At 43.9% G+C, this 17,518-nt stretch overlaps 1 long non-coding RNA gene across 1 annotated transcript; it reads right to left on the reverse strand.

Moving 5' to 3' along the window:
• Positions 1-936: 936 nt before the first annotated feature.
• On the reverse strand, positions 937-16,012 carry LOC139051933 (uncharacterized). Its single transcript, XR_011509622.1, has 4 exons — positions 15,856-16,012; positions 14,338-14,446; positions 6,000-6,059; positions 937-1,483 (listed from the first exon to the last, which is right to left on the reverse strand). It is a non-coding gene; the product is annotated as an uncharacterized lncRNA (long non-coding RNA).
• Positions 16,013-17,518: the final 1,506 nt, after the last annotated feature.

Genomic DNA, 17,518 nt, shown 5'->3' on the forward strand with positions numbered 1-17,518 from the left:
TTCTGCTTTACTGAAAAAAGCAGTGTATGAGACCGGGCTAGTTGGTATTCCATGCTGAAGTGACCATCACAAGAGTGAACGCAGGACACTAAAAACGTGACAAGAACAGGTGCGAACTTCCAATTGGTGTTTATTACGAAAAGGCATGTATATATACTCTTGTGCACTTGATCATAATCAGTTACACGAGCGCACTAAGGCCGCCCCAAGGCCTAAGGTGGCCTCCCACATACAGACCCCAGGTATGCAAATTCTTTAATGTCAACGCTAGGGATAGTTTGCTAACGCAGTTGCCTTATGCGATATCTGCCCCCTCAATGATGGGCCTAGTGCTTCCTTATGCGTTGCTTGCTATTATTTGGTTTTTCAGAGTGCATGACATTTGCATTGGGAGTTGTGGATTCCAAGGAAACCCTCTCTCCCTTTTGTACTTTTGTATTATGTTCCTGTAGTCTCATATTTAGGCACCTTCCCGTTTGTCCCACGTAACGCTGCCCACAGAAAAGAGGTGTGCTATTCACTACTCCCCCTGAGCATTTCGACGAAACCTTTTCTGTGAGCAATGTTGCATGAAATTGATTGTCTGCTGACAGGGCTGGTTTTGGCACATAACTGAGATAACTTGATGGGTGCGGGAAAAACGACCGAAACTCCCGCCCTTTGGCCTATTTTCTTTAGTTTATGCAAGATAGCGTAATGTATGGGATGACTGCTAGATTCCTGTGAACAGTATCACATAGGTGTAACTAAAGAAAATAGGCCAAAGGACTGCAGTCTTGGTCATTTCTTCCGTGCCCCGCAAGCTATCCAAGTTATGCGCCAAAACCAGCCCTGTCAGCAGACAATCAAAATCATGCAACATTGTGCACAGAAAGGGTTTCATCAAATGCTCAAGAGGAATAGTGTATAGCATACCTCCTTCCTCAGGCAGCGTTACGTGGGACAAATGGGAAGTTCCCTAAACTTGAGACTACAGGAACATAATCGGAAAGTACAAAACGGGAAAGGAGGTTTCCTTGGAGTCCATTGCTGCCAATGCAAATGTCATCGACTGTTTGAAAAAACAGAAATAATAGCAAGCAGTGTGAAAGAAAACACTAGACTCATCATTGAGGCAGCGGCTATTGCAGAATGCAACAGCGTTAACAAGCCATCCCTATAGCACTGACTGTTAAAGAATCTGAATATCTGGGGTCTGTATGCGGGAAGCCGCCTTAGGCCTTGGTGCACTTGTTTATTTGTGATGACCATGTTGACTTGCACGATTTCAACAGATTATGATCAAGTGTGCAAGAGTACATATACATACCTTTTTGTAATGAACACCGGTTGGAAGTTTACGCCTGTCCTTGTCGCCTTTTTAGTGTCCCGTGTCCAGTTTTGCGCAAGTCCTTTCCGCATAGACACTAGAAATTGGCTGACTAGAGGAAGGATTGGTTGAGACTTGGAATGACTGGCTGCTTGCAGAGTCCTTCGGCTTTGACTGAAAAGTAAGAAACACCAATCAATTAAGCCTGTTCAATTATTTACCATCATCATCACTACTGTTACTCAGATAAACAATGATTTCGTATTCACAACTGTCACTACAAGTGCTCTTGTCAAAAGAAATGGTTCAGACTCAGCCATGTTGGTATATATTCATTCGTAGCCTAATAGCATAAAAAGCTTCAGATAGAAAGGACCCAAGTCAATTGATGGTTTGCTTGGAACAGTCAAAGATGTCACGTGCACATTATGACATTCGGAGATTACATCTCCCATATTTAGGTAGAGCTGCCATGGCCACATACTGCAGACCATAGTTTTCAACTTTCACTGCTCCATTAAACAACCTTGCAGATTTTACTGTTTCCCTAAACAATTAAGCACTCTTGAAACAAGCGCAAACTATGCATGTTGTTTACTTCCGACGCAGAACAAGCAAGCCAAAGATATTGTCCAGCTGACAGGCTGGTAGAATAGCGACAATACAAAAAAACCATGCTTGCACCACAACTGTGTCACAACAGCTGTCAGCCCCTTTCGGATATGGTTTGTTGTGTCACGGAAGAAGTATCAATGTGTAATATTCTTTTTACTCAAGCAGTGAAAATTGAAAGTTACGGTCGTGAATGTATCAACATACCCTTCCCATCTTCATAAAAAGTTATAATATTGCACTGTGTTCACCAAAAAATTTGCCCTTTTTGTAAAGAAGCCTGCAATTATACCTGGACCCCATACATGGCTCTGGCAGGCAGTACTGTTTATTCTGTCCGTTTCTTGACTTGCAATCCCATAACGAAACAAATAATGCAACATATTTTTCTAGATTGCATTGCTTCATGCAAATGCGCTTAATTCGGGAAATTTCTGAAATGAATCAAGCCTCTCCTAAAAAATTTTAAAGTAGAGTAATTCATTAACATGCCTAAACATGAGCACTTCCCATAGATTTTGAGAGCCAATGAGGACAGAGCTATTTGCTCAAATTTCTGCGACTCATGGGAACAGGATGGCCAAATTCCGTGCTGTTAGTAAATGCAAAGAAAAAAAACTTTGGTCAATTTGTGCAATGTTTCGTTCCGAAATTTTTCTTCTTTATACCGTAGTGGGGATACTCTGTGGTAATTAGTTGAAATTATTGCTATTGGCCTGCAGTCTGGTACAAAATATTTTTAAACCCGCAGCGACAACACTATTTCCTTCGGATCTATCCAAAATGCAGATTCGGTGAAATCCAGGAAAACTCCTGGATTTCACTCCTAACTAAACAGTTCATTCTATATTGTTTTTTGCAGAGACACCTTTTTTTTCTTGGAAAACTAAGGTTAATTTCATTGTCGCCAGGCTCGGGCAGCAAAATAAACTTTTAAATCAAAATTAAAAGTGATCGCCAGGCATGTCCAGTTGAATTTATCTGAACATGCCCTACTGTCTGCAGTACACATGTTGCCACTTTAAAGGCCTGCAAGAAGGCACCAGTTATATTTTCTAGGGCAAGAAGGCAATGAAGTATGTTACTTAAGGCAGTTAGTCTCAGGAGTCCTGGATCAGTAGAAGAAAATTTAAAGACTATAAATTGTTTAGAAGACTTAGGTCACACATTACTGAGTCACCGTCTATAGCTTACCATTAGTCTTAAAAGTACCATCATTGCATTGTGATAAAACTAACCTAAGAGACTGAAACCTGGCATGATAAAAATGGAGCTTGAGAATGAAGGTTTGCTCAACAAGCAACGGAACGACAAAAAATGATATGCATGATAAATTAAAAAAAGCCGCTGTTGAGGACGGTAGAGAACTAGGCACCATGAAGAAATTTGTAAATATGCAAGCATAGGATGGAGTCAGTTGGCGCAAGCCATATATATTTACAGATTACTAGGAAAGGCCTTCATCCCGCAGTGGACATAATGTATGTGAGAGCGTATGTATGTCTGCACCCCTTCGATTATGTAGTCCCAGACTGTCCGCAAACCACCTGCGGCTTCTGGTCTGGCTAGCATTGACAGAAGGGCGCATCACAGTCATGTGATCCCGCTGCCTGGGACTGTCCGAGGTTTTGTTTGAAAGCACCGCGATTGGAGGTCGCTCTCCTGGCTGCTGTTGTCCGCTATTAGCTACTTAAATTATGGGGTTTTACGTGCCAAATCCACTTTCTGATTACGAGGCAAGCCGTAGTGGAGGACTCTGGAAATTTCGACCACCTGGGGTTCGTTAACGTGCACCTAGATCTAAGTACATGGGTGTTTTCATATTTTGCCCCCATTGATATGCGGCCACCGTGGACGGGATTCAATCCCGTGACCTCATGCTTTTAGCTACTTGTAGATTGCGCCCTACCCAGCAAATTCAGTAGCGTGGTCATCAAAATAATGCAGTCTCAGAGGCCATGTCACCGGCACAACCATAAAGCTTGCATAATGGAATCGCAGCCTGAGCACATTGAACATGTTAACAAAGCTCAGTTTACATCGTGCTCTCGCTCTTCGGGCCTTGTAACCGCTGTATTTAAGCCAGCTCATTTATTTCCTGTAAAATTTAAGCGTCATTGCCACACAAAAATAAGCAAAAGCACGGTTGTGCCAGATCACTGTTCACCCACAAAGCACAAGCCGATATCCTCAAAGCTTGTGAAACCGTCTACTAAAGGCCTGACGTGTGTCTAGGACAAAGCGCGTCTACACTGTCTACTAATCCTGCACATCCAAAAGCAAAATTTCGAATTTGGGTAACAGAAGGGATCAGCACACATGACAACAGCAATCGGTGAAGCTCTGATTATACAGGTTGTCCCACGTAACTTGAGCCAAACAATAAAAATATGCAAGTGTGACGTAGCTCGACAGAACCAAGGTAATGTTGTTTGCCGTCACTTGGAGATACTCGGATATTTTTTCATTCCACCAAAATAAATATTTCAACTTCGTTAATTAATCAACTTTTCAAATATTATAACTAGATTAGAAGTGTCCATGAGAAAATTGTAGAGCAACATGAAAAGCTCCCCATACAGCTTTGTGTTGTTCGAGACATGCTGCGTAGAAGTGTTTTTTCGAGAAAGAAGCTCGCGAATACACGCAAAGTGCTGCGAATGGACAGTCACGCAACAATTTAGTGTGTATTTGCAGGCTTCTTTCACGCTAGGAAAAACACTTTTATGTAGCATGTATTAATCATAATATTTGAGAATTTGATTAATTACTGAATACTAATTATTTAATCTGGCAAAATGAAAAAAAAATGAGTATCTCGAAGCGAGGGCAAACAACATTACCTTGGTTCTGTCCAGTTATGTGGCATTTGCATATTTTTAATGTTTGGCTCAAGTTACGTGAAACACCCTGTACGCCATGCCAGCTACCAGCATTAAATATCTACATGCAATATGATACGTTTCCTCGTTCACCAGTTTCACTCATCTGAAAAGCGAAATATACCTGTTTACTATGCATATAGCAATGAGCATGACAGATTTCACGAAACACATCAAGAAAAGCAAGCATTTGCGCGTGATCACTGTGCTTTGTCTTAAAAAACACAAGGACTAAGGTTGCAGCAATTAGACCACTCATGAAAACCTCGCATTATGGCACACGAAGCATCGATTTAACGGAAGCAATAGCTGAGTGCATGATATTTGCTGTCTGGAACGCGCAAAGTACACATAAACACACAGCCTCTTTTAAAACATGGCGTCAAGCCCGCGTGCATCTTTTTAAGACAGCCGCCGTCTGCTAGCTACTTGCATATGTCAGAACAAATATCTGCTGACAGCTCGAGTCCGCAGAGTCTGTGACTTCTGGTAAAACGAATGCGATACTGGGTGCTCTCGGACTGGTGGATGGGGCGTCCGAAGCTGATTGAGAAAATCGAATGCGGGACAGCACTGCTAAGAAGTCCAGGACTGTCAAGGACTGATAATCGAAGAGGCTCACTAATGTTTTGTGTTCCTATCCTATGTAATCTCTTCATAATGGTCAGCTCAAGCTGCAAGGCAAAGAAGCCCCTAGTTAGTGCTCTGAAGACAAGCCTCTTGCCCAAACATTGGCTATAGAGACGACCATCGTTCGGCAACTGTTGATCTGTTCATAGAAGTGATAATTCCGCGACAAACTTTCCAATGAAGTAAGCAATATGATGATGAACTTGTTTCATAAAACTTCATAAGTACACCTGACCTTTGACTCACTTTTGCATGTAAGTAAATATTATGAAATTGTCGCTGTGAACAGTTGTCCCCGACTGCTGTACACTTGTGATAAAAAATTAACCATATTTGAAAGTTTGTATAATTAGCCAGGAGAGCCGCACTTGCTGGATGGCTCATCATCTAATTTGGAAAAAAATTCAGCAGTGAGCAGCAATTGTATCACTAATGACCTTGAACATCTTTTATAATTATTAATTTGTAAACACCTGTTGTCGAACAGCCCACTTACTGAAGTTTTGAACACATTGTACACAATTATAGCACGTACTACACAAAATAAGATCTGTAATAGACCTTACCAAATACAATATTAGTGTGGCGGCAGGTCAACTGGCTTCTCAGCAATGCTTGCGTCCTTCCTGGGAGAACAAAAGACGACATTAGGCTTACACTGACAGCACCAAACCACATAATTTAAGTTGCAAACAAGTGCCCCAGAACATAGGAAGTTCTAATTAGATATGGTCAACCTGCTTAACCATGTCACAGACATTGAATGACAGAATGTACATTTATGGAGCCTCAACTCTATGAAATACATGCTAATACAAACATGCTAGTACACAGAATCAAATTGGATGCATGAAAATTCTCAGTAAACTTTTATTTCCTAGCAACCACAAGTTGCTCTTTGTGAAGTGCAACAAGTGAGTGTCTAACCTGCACTAAGAAGGTGGAAAATTCGGGATCCTTTCTGGTGAATAACTAACCATATCTCTACCGGCACCCAGCAATACAAAGGTGAATTGTTAGCATTATATTGATTAAAGAAATAGTTCAGTGCTACCAAGCAAGTACAATAAATAAATTATTTCGAATTCATCTTCATGTCAGGCTAATCAAGTTAATTTTCTTTGGTTCACATGAGAGAATGGTTCGAAAAAAATATTGGAATCTGTCAACAATGTTGAAGCAATTTTATGACGGCCTGCAGATAGCAGTTGTTGAAATAAGACCTGGGGCAGGGGGAGAAAAGACAAAGAAGTGTGATAAAACAAAATGGGGCCTGTGCTGTGCAGCTACTAAATGCAGTTTTATTAAAGTATGATGTGCAAAACAGCATATGTAAGAGATGCGAGACCCTCAGCTGGTATTTTGCAATGTTGTTACGGGAAATTGTTTCAAGGAGCATGACTCCTTAACCCTTCTAGGGTCAATGACGTAAATATACCGCACCGCGCAGTACAAAAATGGTAGAGGCCGTATATTTACGGCGCTGTCTGTAGGTTTAAAAAGCACAACAATTTCCTAACCTTTTCTTTTCTGTCATGTGCTGCCACTATGTGGAAATACAGGGAATTTCTCTTGCACACCTCACTCTCTCAGTTTTCGTTGCATGGTTTGTTTTAGCGCTAGTTTGCTCCTGCGCGTCTATGTACTACCGCTTGCGCATTGGCGTGCGTGCGGACGGGTGGCGGTTTGGGTTTTGTTTTCGCGGGCGGTTTTGGCTTCTTGCGCTTGCAAAACTGATGGCTATCTCGTTACTAATCGCTCAAAAGGCTACTGCTTGTTTCTCGCTCATTTAGTGCTCGCAGGGGTGCGCATAGGAAGGATGCTGCTGTGCATGAGCTTCTGTTGCTCCTTTTCTTTTTTTTTTGAGATTCGCGAAAACTAATTGCATCTGGCTGGCGATAAGATGAAGATTAGCGGAAGTTTGTACACGTTTTGCTTTTTTGATGGGCACACAACTGCACAGTTTTCTTGAGTGCGTGCACCTACACAGTTCAATTATGCTATGGATGTACTATCATAAGCAATATGAAAGGGAACACAGGAACGTGTGGCAAACAGACTCGGAGCGATACGCGGATGGTGCTGTGAAAAACGAAGGGGGAAAGGAGAGCGCTCTTCCACTAACTGTTGGCACTCCCACCACGCTGGTATTTCTACAAAGGAGCAGCTTACGTCATGGATCGTCCAACAGCCGATAAGACGGTGAGATCGTCGCCAGCGACTTACACCGATTCACTTTCTTTTCTTTCATTCTCTTTTTTTCTTCGTGCAACCGCTTGATAGTACTCTGAGAAAAAGTTTGCCCTGTATTTCAAACCGATTCTTTATTTGAATAGACGCACTCAGTTGTAAGTGGCACCTCGAACAGCGGCGACGCTCGAACCAATGACAACAGAGGAATAGAATACAGAAAAATTTTTTAAAAAGAACATTGACAAAGTGCCTCTCGCCCGACTTTGTTGCACGAAGTTCGTTCAGAAAAATTCACATCGCACACTGCAATGGCCCACGCAGAGCAGTCAACTCTGAATTTGTAACCTCAAGATGCCTCGAGTGCCTTTTAAAGAACGGGAAAACATAATAGAAATGTCTAAAAGAGGTTATACACAGCGCAATATTGCTCTCGTGACAAGCCGCCCATTGAAAACGGTCAACCGGATTATCTAGGCTTACCAAGACGAAGGACGCATAAACGATGCGCCGCACCGCACACGATTTCGATCGACAACGAACGACCAAGACCTTTGCATCGTGGCTGCCGTCAGCGACAAACCATTTCAAAGTGCAAAGGACGTTCGAGGTGCTCTTGGCTTGAACAACTTGAGCGACAGCATGGTACGATGAAGGCTTAGAGAAGCAGGACTGCGAAGTCGCATCGCCGCACAGGAACCTCTGCTCACCGCAACCAACAAAGCGGCTCGCCTGAGGTTCGCTACTGAACATCGCAGGTGGAGCGAGAGTGGGTAGAAGTATGCAGTTTTCTCTGATGAGTCCACGTTCTCGAGCCGCTGGGACCAACGAAAGAGAGTGTGGTGGACCGCAAACACGCGCTTTAGTCTGCAGAATATCCAGGAGGTGGCCGCCAGTGGACGCGTGTCTGTGAACATCTGGGGGGCGATTTCCCACGCAGGCCTAGGCCCACTGGCGAGAATTGATGGGAGGTTCACCAGTGCTGCGTATTGCACTCTGCTCGAGCACCAGATGATCCCTTATGCGTTGAACAGGCCGCACCCAGATGGGTGTTATTTTTTCCAGCAGGACTTGTCTCCCATTCACACATCGAAGGACGTGGCGTGCCTTTTGGAAGAGCGAGGGGTAATGCAACTTCAGTGGTGTGCGAAGGGTGCCGACATGAACATTATAGAGCACGTTTGGGGCCGTATGAAAGTGAACCTTTCGAAGAGCTCACTACAATTGGCGAACTCCGACCAACTATGGGAAGCAATAGAACATGAGTGGAAGCGCCTTCAGCATGATACCGCATTCATCGAGGCTCTCTACGCGTCTTTGCCTCAAAGAATGGAGGCCATCGTTCAAGTCGATGGTGACATGACGCATTATTAGGCCACCAACGAACAAAACAAAGGACGAGGATAAGCTGCGATAACGCTATTGCCTTATTTCATTTGCTTCAATATCTTTTTAATATTCGGCAAGTGCCAATAAACTAACTTGGAACGCACCCTTAAAGACCATATTTTCCCGGTTTAGAAGACTTACCATAAATCAATATCGAAGTCTGGAACAGTGCTATCTTTTGTAACGATTTGACGCAAAAGGTTACCAGTGACGCAATATCGAACAGTGTTCTGGCGATGCGAAATTCCGCACTTTGCAGACACATGGCGGGAGTGCGAACAGCTGTTAGAACAGCGTTCCCCTTTCCACTTTGTTTCCGATGGTGGGCGCTGCGTATCACCCATACAGCTGGGTCTGAGGGTGTTTTCTACGCGTTCCTGTGTTCCTTTTCATATTGCTCATAACAGTACATATTTGTACATAACAGTACAAAGAGCAGGAACATTTGAGTCTTGCAAGGTATTCTCGTGTGCACATTTTCAAAGCTTTGAACTATAACAATGTATCAAATTTTTTACTCTTATAGGTTTATTTCCTTTTTTATTATTGTTATTCATGAATACAGAGTACATAAGTACCAACACAAAATAATTTTTTTCTCGCTTTACGGACACCCTAGAAAAATTACGGTCAATTTTTTTCGAAATAAGTCTCTAAGAATTGGAATCTGCAATAAAAAAAAAGAACCTGGGCGGTCGAATATGGTGAAAAAGATCGACCCTCAAAGGGTTAATTATATTCATGTAATCTTCAGAAACGGATGGCATAAAGGACATACTTGTTGAGTTTCATAGAGAGTCATGAACACGATGGACGCGGGAGTTAAATAAGCATCTTTAAAAAATGCTCTAGAAACTTGCAAAACGCAAGTTGAAAGCAAGTTTCTATAACCTCTCACAACACCGAGCTTCACCTACAAGTGTTGTAACATTTCCTTGCAACGTGCAGCACTGTTTTTACAGACATAGTTTGAATCACTGTGTCACAAGCTCTGGAAACAAAAGTGCATAAGTGCTAAACAAGCACATATGATGCCCTACTCCTACTGCACAGACACATTTATCTACACCAACACATGTAGATGGATTATGTCATCCATTTGGTAGCTTCTGATCATGTTCCAAAGCATGAATCTCATAACTGCAAATTCTATAAGAATGTGACACCAACTGATTACTTGGGGACAACACGAAAAGACGGGAGAAGGCCAACAACACGAGCGCAGGCTAAGACTTTTGGTTAATTGCACACACACACACACACACACACACACAAGCGCGCCATGCGCGCGCGCACACACGCACGCACACTCACACAAATAAATATTAGGCCTATTTATCCTGCCTAGTTGCAGCTGCAGGACAGCGGGATGTTGTAAACAACCACACACTTGAACTGCTGCATGTGCCTATTGCTACACTTTGCGTCAAGGCCTGGTCTGATTCACCTTTTTGAACCCAGATTGCTTGACGTGACAAATAAATGTTCTAGCTCTCCCAACAGTCTTTTTGAGACTATGGCTGACCTTCTGAATGTGATCTAACAGTGGTCACACCACTGTAGACCAATGTTAGACCTGGGTATAGAAGTTCTCCTCGACTTGTTGAGGATGCTATTTCGTGCTTCTGTGACAGAGCTTCACAGCCGAACAGTGCGCTGATGCGAAAGGCAGAATTCCCTCCTTAAAAGATGGGGCATAGATGCAGCGCACATGACACTCACCAAAGAAAACAATGAGGTCAAGAAATGGAAGATCACTGTCTAGTGGTAGTTTTCCAGTAGAACACGTTGTGGGGCTACTTGGTGCAGAGCTGTCAGAAGATGAAGCGCCAACAGAGACAACACAGTAAGAAAGAACAAAGACAGGACAAGGCGCTACTTGCAACTGTTTATTGAGGTCAAAAGCAGCTGAATATGTAGCCATGGGGAGAAGGGGAAGAAAAAAACAGAAGCATTGCTTGTGTGAAGGCACACGTGCGAGAACACAGAAGATGAAGGGAATCATAAGATTAGCCAAAATCTAAAGCTTATCTGAAAACATGCATTCACTTGTGTAAATATTCAGACACAGGCATGCTGACACAGGCATCCCCTCTATTCTTAACCTGGTTGGCCTCCAACAGTTCATGTGCCACAGTGTATTTGCTTTTAAGCACGATCGTTGTATCATGAAGCCTTGCTTCACATACTTGCTTATTCTCATTCTTGCAGGCCTTGCAATGAAGTGGCAAGTTTGAGCCATAACTATTTTTCAGCGAAAGCTTGTGCTCCCACAGGTGTTCACTAAATACATCAGCCAGTTTGCCCGATATACTCTTTCCCACACTTCCACGGTATACGACTGCTTCTTCACAGTTCACAAAAGGATTTGTATGTTTAATAGAACACTCTACTTTTAGAGTCATGAGATCCAATCAGGCGGCACAAAGTAGCAAGCTTTCGGGGCGCAGCAAAAACCACAGGAATTTTATATACTGCGGCGACGTGTTTAAGATTACGCACTACTTCGTGAGAATACGGTATCGCCACTGGATACGGCAGAAATTCTTTGTGGGCACGAGGTCGGTATACCGACCCTGCAATTAATTGTTGCAGTATAAGTCTATGCACTCCAAGACTGTTAAACGTGCGATTGCCACTATGTGCCTTGAATTTACCCTTAAAGAATTGTGCTGTCATAAGGCACACAAAACCTTTGAGGAACAGATTTTGAAGTTGAAGAAAGCTGGCTTTCCTTGTTTGGTATTGAGTAAAGTTTTGGAGGCGTTGTTGAAGAAGGTGCATAAAGAAAGACACTGAAGCAGTGAAGAAGGTCAAACATTGGAAAAGAAAGCTAAACCAGTGGTGATATCGTATTCTCACAAAGCAGCGCATAATATTACACATGTCATCGTGAAATACAAAATTCCTGTGGTTTCTTCCGAGCCCCAAAAACTTGCTACTTTGTGCCGTCTGATTGGATATGATGACTAAGAAAGTAGAGTGTTCTAATAAACACACAAAACCTTTTGTGAAGTACGGAGAAGGGGTCGTATACTGCATACCGCTGAAGTGTGGGAAGGAGTAAACAGGACAAACTGGCCGATGTATTAATGAACGCCTGCAGGAGCACAAGCTTTCACTCAAAAATGGTTATGGCTCAAACTTGCTGCTTCATTGCAAGGCATCTGGGAATGAGAATAAGCAAGCACGTGAAGCAAGGCTTCCTGATACAACAATCATGTTTAAAAGCAAAGACACTGTGGCATGTGAACTTTTGGAGGCCAACCAGACTAAGAAAAGAGGAGACGCCTGTGTCGACACCCCGTCTCCGACTATTTACAGAAATGAACGCATGTTTTTAGATAAGTTTTAGATTTTGGTTAATCTTATGATTCCCTTCATATGCCTCTTCCATATTTTTGCACATGTGCATTCACGTAATCAGTGCTTCTTTTTTTTTTCTTCCCCCTCTCCCCATGGCTATATATTCAGTGCTTTTGACCTTAATAAACAGTTGCAAGTAGCACCTTGTCCTGTCTTTGTTCTTTCTGACTGTGCTGTCTCTGTTGGCACTTCATCCATTGAAATGTAGTTTTCTTGCTTCCATGAGCTCATCTAGCACTGTAGAGAAGACAGAAAACAAATCACTCAACCCATTTAGTAGGCTTACTTCACGTCATATAGGGTAGAAAGTTTCCAATGAAGCAGAATACCTTTACTACGCTGGTTCTTACAGCAGCTAGTGTTTTACGACTAGCTGACAGTGTTCTCGGCAGTGAAAAGTCGCAATTAAAGTGGTTGAGCAACTTTTTAATGTTTCCTACAAAGTACCACGCATGTTCAAGTAAGCAAAACTACTACTGAAAGGCAAGCTCCACTATCTGGGCCTGAAGATTTTCTGTGGTGAGCATAGAGCTGGAGCTATTCCCTGCACTCAAAGGTGTTTCTACCTTTTCTATTGGTGCACCTGAACACTGAAGCATGTTGTTGCTGCAGGAACACCGGAGAGCACATTTAACACTTCGTACCACCCCGACGTGGAGGGGAGCCTCCATAACCAAATACGTTTGCTTTCAACAGTGCGTTCGCACTGCCTTTTAGCATGCATTGCCAAGAAGCATTTAATGGAGTTGAATGTAGCTGACGTCTCAGGTCAGACAACTTCGAGAAAGCCAAGGCCGATGACTGTTATGCAATTTGTACACAAAGGCAACCATCAATTCAAGCAAATTACTCAGAGAGTTGAAACTACCTTTTTATTTTCAGTGCCAAGCAATCTGGGCACGTTCAAAATGCTAAACGGACCAGGGCAACACGTGAAGTTTACATCAAAAAGTATGTGCTGGAGTTCATAGGTACTACGGTTGGTGCTGTTTACAATATGCCACTGTCCTGCAGCCGCAATCATGTGGGACAAACCGGCCGACGACTCAAGGATTATCTTACAAAACATGCACAGACCCTTGACACAACATGGGGGAGCAACATAGCTATTGATGCCGCTTTGTGCAGTTGTACACCAAATTTTTAGCAGTGAAGTATCTTCATGACACATTTTCATAGCAGACATAACTTTCAGAATAGCTCCCACTATGCTAGCGTGTCATCACTTAACCTGCTTGGCAAATTGAAGTATTCAGATCAACCTGCCGGAGCATTCTGAATTGGGCTGCTTGTTGGTGCATGTTTAGAAGGGAACCGAACAGGGCTACAGACAGGACAAAGGGAATACGTTGCTGTGTACAACGCTGTCACTTCGTACTGGCAGTAGCACTGTTCGTTCCCTTTTAAATATTCATATCTTTTGGTCGCCTGACCACGCAACGTAGCTGCGAGCTCAGGCTATAATTTTACATTGTTACGTTGCCTTCCAATGTTGCACTTAATTACATCATCGCATACTCACCTGTTATAGTTAGCTCAACACTAGCTTACAGTGAGCTTATTCGTGGCTAATCTTAGTTACCATGGAGCCATAACAGTGCTAACGATCAGTGTGCAGTGTTGTTGCATACTCATTAAGCCAACACTAGACAAACAGTTATTTTATTGGTGCGTGTTTTATCTGTTGCCTCAAGTCTTGAACTCTGGCACTATAAGTGTTTTTTAAACACCACTTATATGTGCAACCAAGTCAGGTATAAAACAATATCCCTTTCAAGTTGACGTGCTCATACTGAACCAATTTGTTGCCACAGGAAAACAAATTATCAATTATCCTTTGAATGCACTTGCAAAAATTACTCTACTTGCATAGGCCTCGTCATTCCACCAACATTTGCAATCACTGTCTAATAAGACTGCATATGCAAGACAAATATACAATAGAATGGCACAGCTTACCAGAACAAAGAGCACCACTACACAGACTGCTGTGGCACACTTTCTCAGGCCCGCTGGCTGAGAAATTGTGCACAAACCGGCACACAGACATCCTTGACAGGTGCAATAGCTGCAATTGAAGCAAATAATATCAGGTATTTTCAGACCGGTCGTCCACAGTAAAGCAAAAACATTTTCATATACAAATACTCTTGTACATAAGCTTGTCACTGAATTACCGATTGCTGTGGTATCGCTTGGTGTCTTCAATTGTATCGTTCAACTCATTTAAAGAAAGGACTTCATGAAGCACCTTCTATTCGGCAAAACAGCAGACATTTTGCTCTACATAACTCACAACATGTATTTTAGAATAATTATTGTATTGATGCCTGTATGCTGAAAATTAGTCTACGCAATTAGAGACAGTCAGTATTAGAACCAGCCTTTAACATCAGTGTTGACACATCTTTTGATTTTTTTATACCAGTTTGGAACATTTGTAACTTTGGATGTCCATTACACACTTTTGGGCACCGCTATTCTGTGTCAAGGTTACGGTAAAAATTACTTATCACATGCACTTGCTTTACAATTACGGCCACAGATGGGCAAAATTTACGTGGCAATCCACTCCCAGATTACGTTAAATGCTGACGTATTGCGTCAGAACGTTGATAGTCAGCCTGGTAGCTGTATGAAGTAAAAACAAAACAAAAACAAAAATTCGCGAAACATCTGATGCCGATTACCAGCTAGCAAAATAATCAATTTCTTCTCCAGCGACCCTTAATGGGTATCACGCGGACACTTTCAAGTGCGATCGCGCACGATTGCTCGGGCTCGATCCCAAAGTGTTCCAAGGCACCGTGTTACACCAGTGTTGCCTAACACTGCAGACCGCACGAGGTTACGGCAGCAAGCACGCTACACCGTCCATTCACTGTGATGTAGGGGCATCGCATGCAACATGCTCCATGAGGTCTTCATACACAAGCAGACTTTCAATTCCAGAAGCAGTCTTTCAATTACGGGTATGAACACAGCGATTATGCACGCCAAGCACACTGCGTCCTAAGCTTAAGGAAAAATAGAATTTCGCTGTGATGCAATGCGTCGCCGAATACGGCTAACATAGGGTTACAACGCGCCGTGAGAGATTGCTAAGGAGAACAGTAACTTCACTTTATTTTGGAATGCCAAGAACACATCACAACACACTGCAAAGCTGGAATGCCAACGCCAGTAAACCGGCTGCCACATACAGCCGATAACGAACTGCTACAGACGACATCGTCGCTGATGTTGCCTACGCGTCTCAATGTACTCTATATGAAATCAGCACAACAAACGCTACGCCATTTATCACAGACTCCCAATGCCGCGGCTTTATCAATCCTTACGGCCAAGCGGGAACGTCGTTACAGGGCATTGACAGGGCATGCTCACACAACACAGTTGAGCCCGTCAGCGGCCATCGCGGTGCATTTCGCACGCGCGACGTGCACCAACAACAAAAAGGACACTTAAATCACTTACTTGCGTAGCAGTCCATCGTCGATTCCTTCTTATTCTCTCAGTGAAATCCCAAATGCAACAGGTCTACCACCACCACACACCGCCATTTCCAGCCACTGTCCACTCTGTACTGTTGCGGCGGAGAAATGCAACCCGTCGTGTAGAAGCGATGAAGGGTGGTAAGCAGCGCCACCACTGAAACCTCTTCCGTTTGTGTGTGCGTACTTACGATTCGCCTATGAATAATGTTCAAGCAGCGTTACCTATGGTGATATTATGTAACAGCTGGTAAACGTGGGCCGTGTCTTTTCTTTATATTCGTTGCGTGGTGATTTTTCGCTCTTACCATACTCAGTTGCCCTCCACATGAAATTACGGACGGTTTTCCGTATTTCAAAAACAGAGCTCACGTCCGTTTTTTTACGTAGAATTCCGCCGTTTTTCATGAAACTGAACGGTCTACGTAATTTTTACGGCAGGTTTGACCGTAAAATTACGGAAATTTTTTACAGTGGAATCTCTGCTTTAAACTTGGCGAAATCCTCGCTGCCTGCTTGCCATGGGCTTGGGTTTGTACGATTTGTGGTTGCGGAGGGCTGTTCGACCTAAGGTCTCGCACTGCCTTCGTTAGCTCTGCTATTTGGCGTTTTGGCTCTTTCTGGGCCGGTATTTTGTAGCGATGCCTTTTCCGATTCTATGCCTTTTCAGGCTTTTCGCGCTTGGCCACTGGTCAGAACGACGGTCTGCCCACATTATCAACGCGATCAGGCGGCCGTGTATGGTGGATGATAAGAATAGCATAGAATTAGGCATAAGGCATCGCTACAAAATAGCGGCCCTGCCTAGCACGTGATAGCTCTAATTCGCGTCTCAGCGCTATTTTCTCCGCGTCCTCCTGTATAAGATGTTCGCGGTTGCTGTTTGTGTTGTTTTTTTGTTAGCTACCCCACCGGAGTGCGGAGCAAACCAGGGGTTTTCGGCTCCCCAGCTCACCTTGACGCCGCTGCCCTTTCGGGCAGGCTCCTTCTTCGTCTTCTGCTTCTGCTGCTGCTGGCTGCCTCCTTTGATGGCCAGGGGCGGCAGGGGCGGGAAGGACCGTGCCCGGTTCCATGAACGGCTCCGCGGTTCCCGGGATCTCGAACGGTTCCGCGAAGTCTCCCCCTCCGAGCTGAACCACCTCGGCTTCTTGCCGCGGTCGTCCCGGCTGCCTTGTCTCGCAGGTCCCTGGCTTTCTTTAGTCGGTCATGGCACTCCCTCGATCCGGTAGCGTGCTTGCCCCCGCAGATCAGGTATCTCGGGGTACACTGGTGGTCGTTTGGCGGGTTCTGCATCCCGCACTGTTTGCAAGCCTTTGCGTCCGGTGAGGGGCACACGTCGTAGCGGTGACCTTGTTGACAGCAAACGTAGCAGATTTGTCTTGTGGGCCGGTACGGTAACACTTGTACTCGTATCCGCACTAGATGACGTGTTTCGGTGTGATGGGTCCGTCAAAGGTGATGACGGCCGCCTTGGTCTTGCCTAGTCTTCGGGCGCTGTGGATGGTGACACCCTGTGTGCGCGTCCACAAGTCGGCTTTCAGTTCCTCCGGTGTCGCTCCGGGGTCCACTCCGTGTATGACGCCACGCCGGGTGTTTTCCGGTGCGGCCACGTAAGTTTTCACGTCGTATGAGCGTCCCTCGATGTG

The sequence above is a fragment of the Dermacentor albipictus genome, unplaced genomic scaffold (assembly GCF_038994185.2).
Source record: "Dermacentor albipictus isolate Rhodes 1998 colony unplaced genomic scaffold, USDA_Dalb.pri_finalv2 scaffold_16, whole genome shotgun sequence".
Lineage (NCBI taxonomy): Eukaryota > Metazoa > Arthropoda > Arachnida > Ixodida > Ixodidae > Dermacentor > Dermacentor albipictus.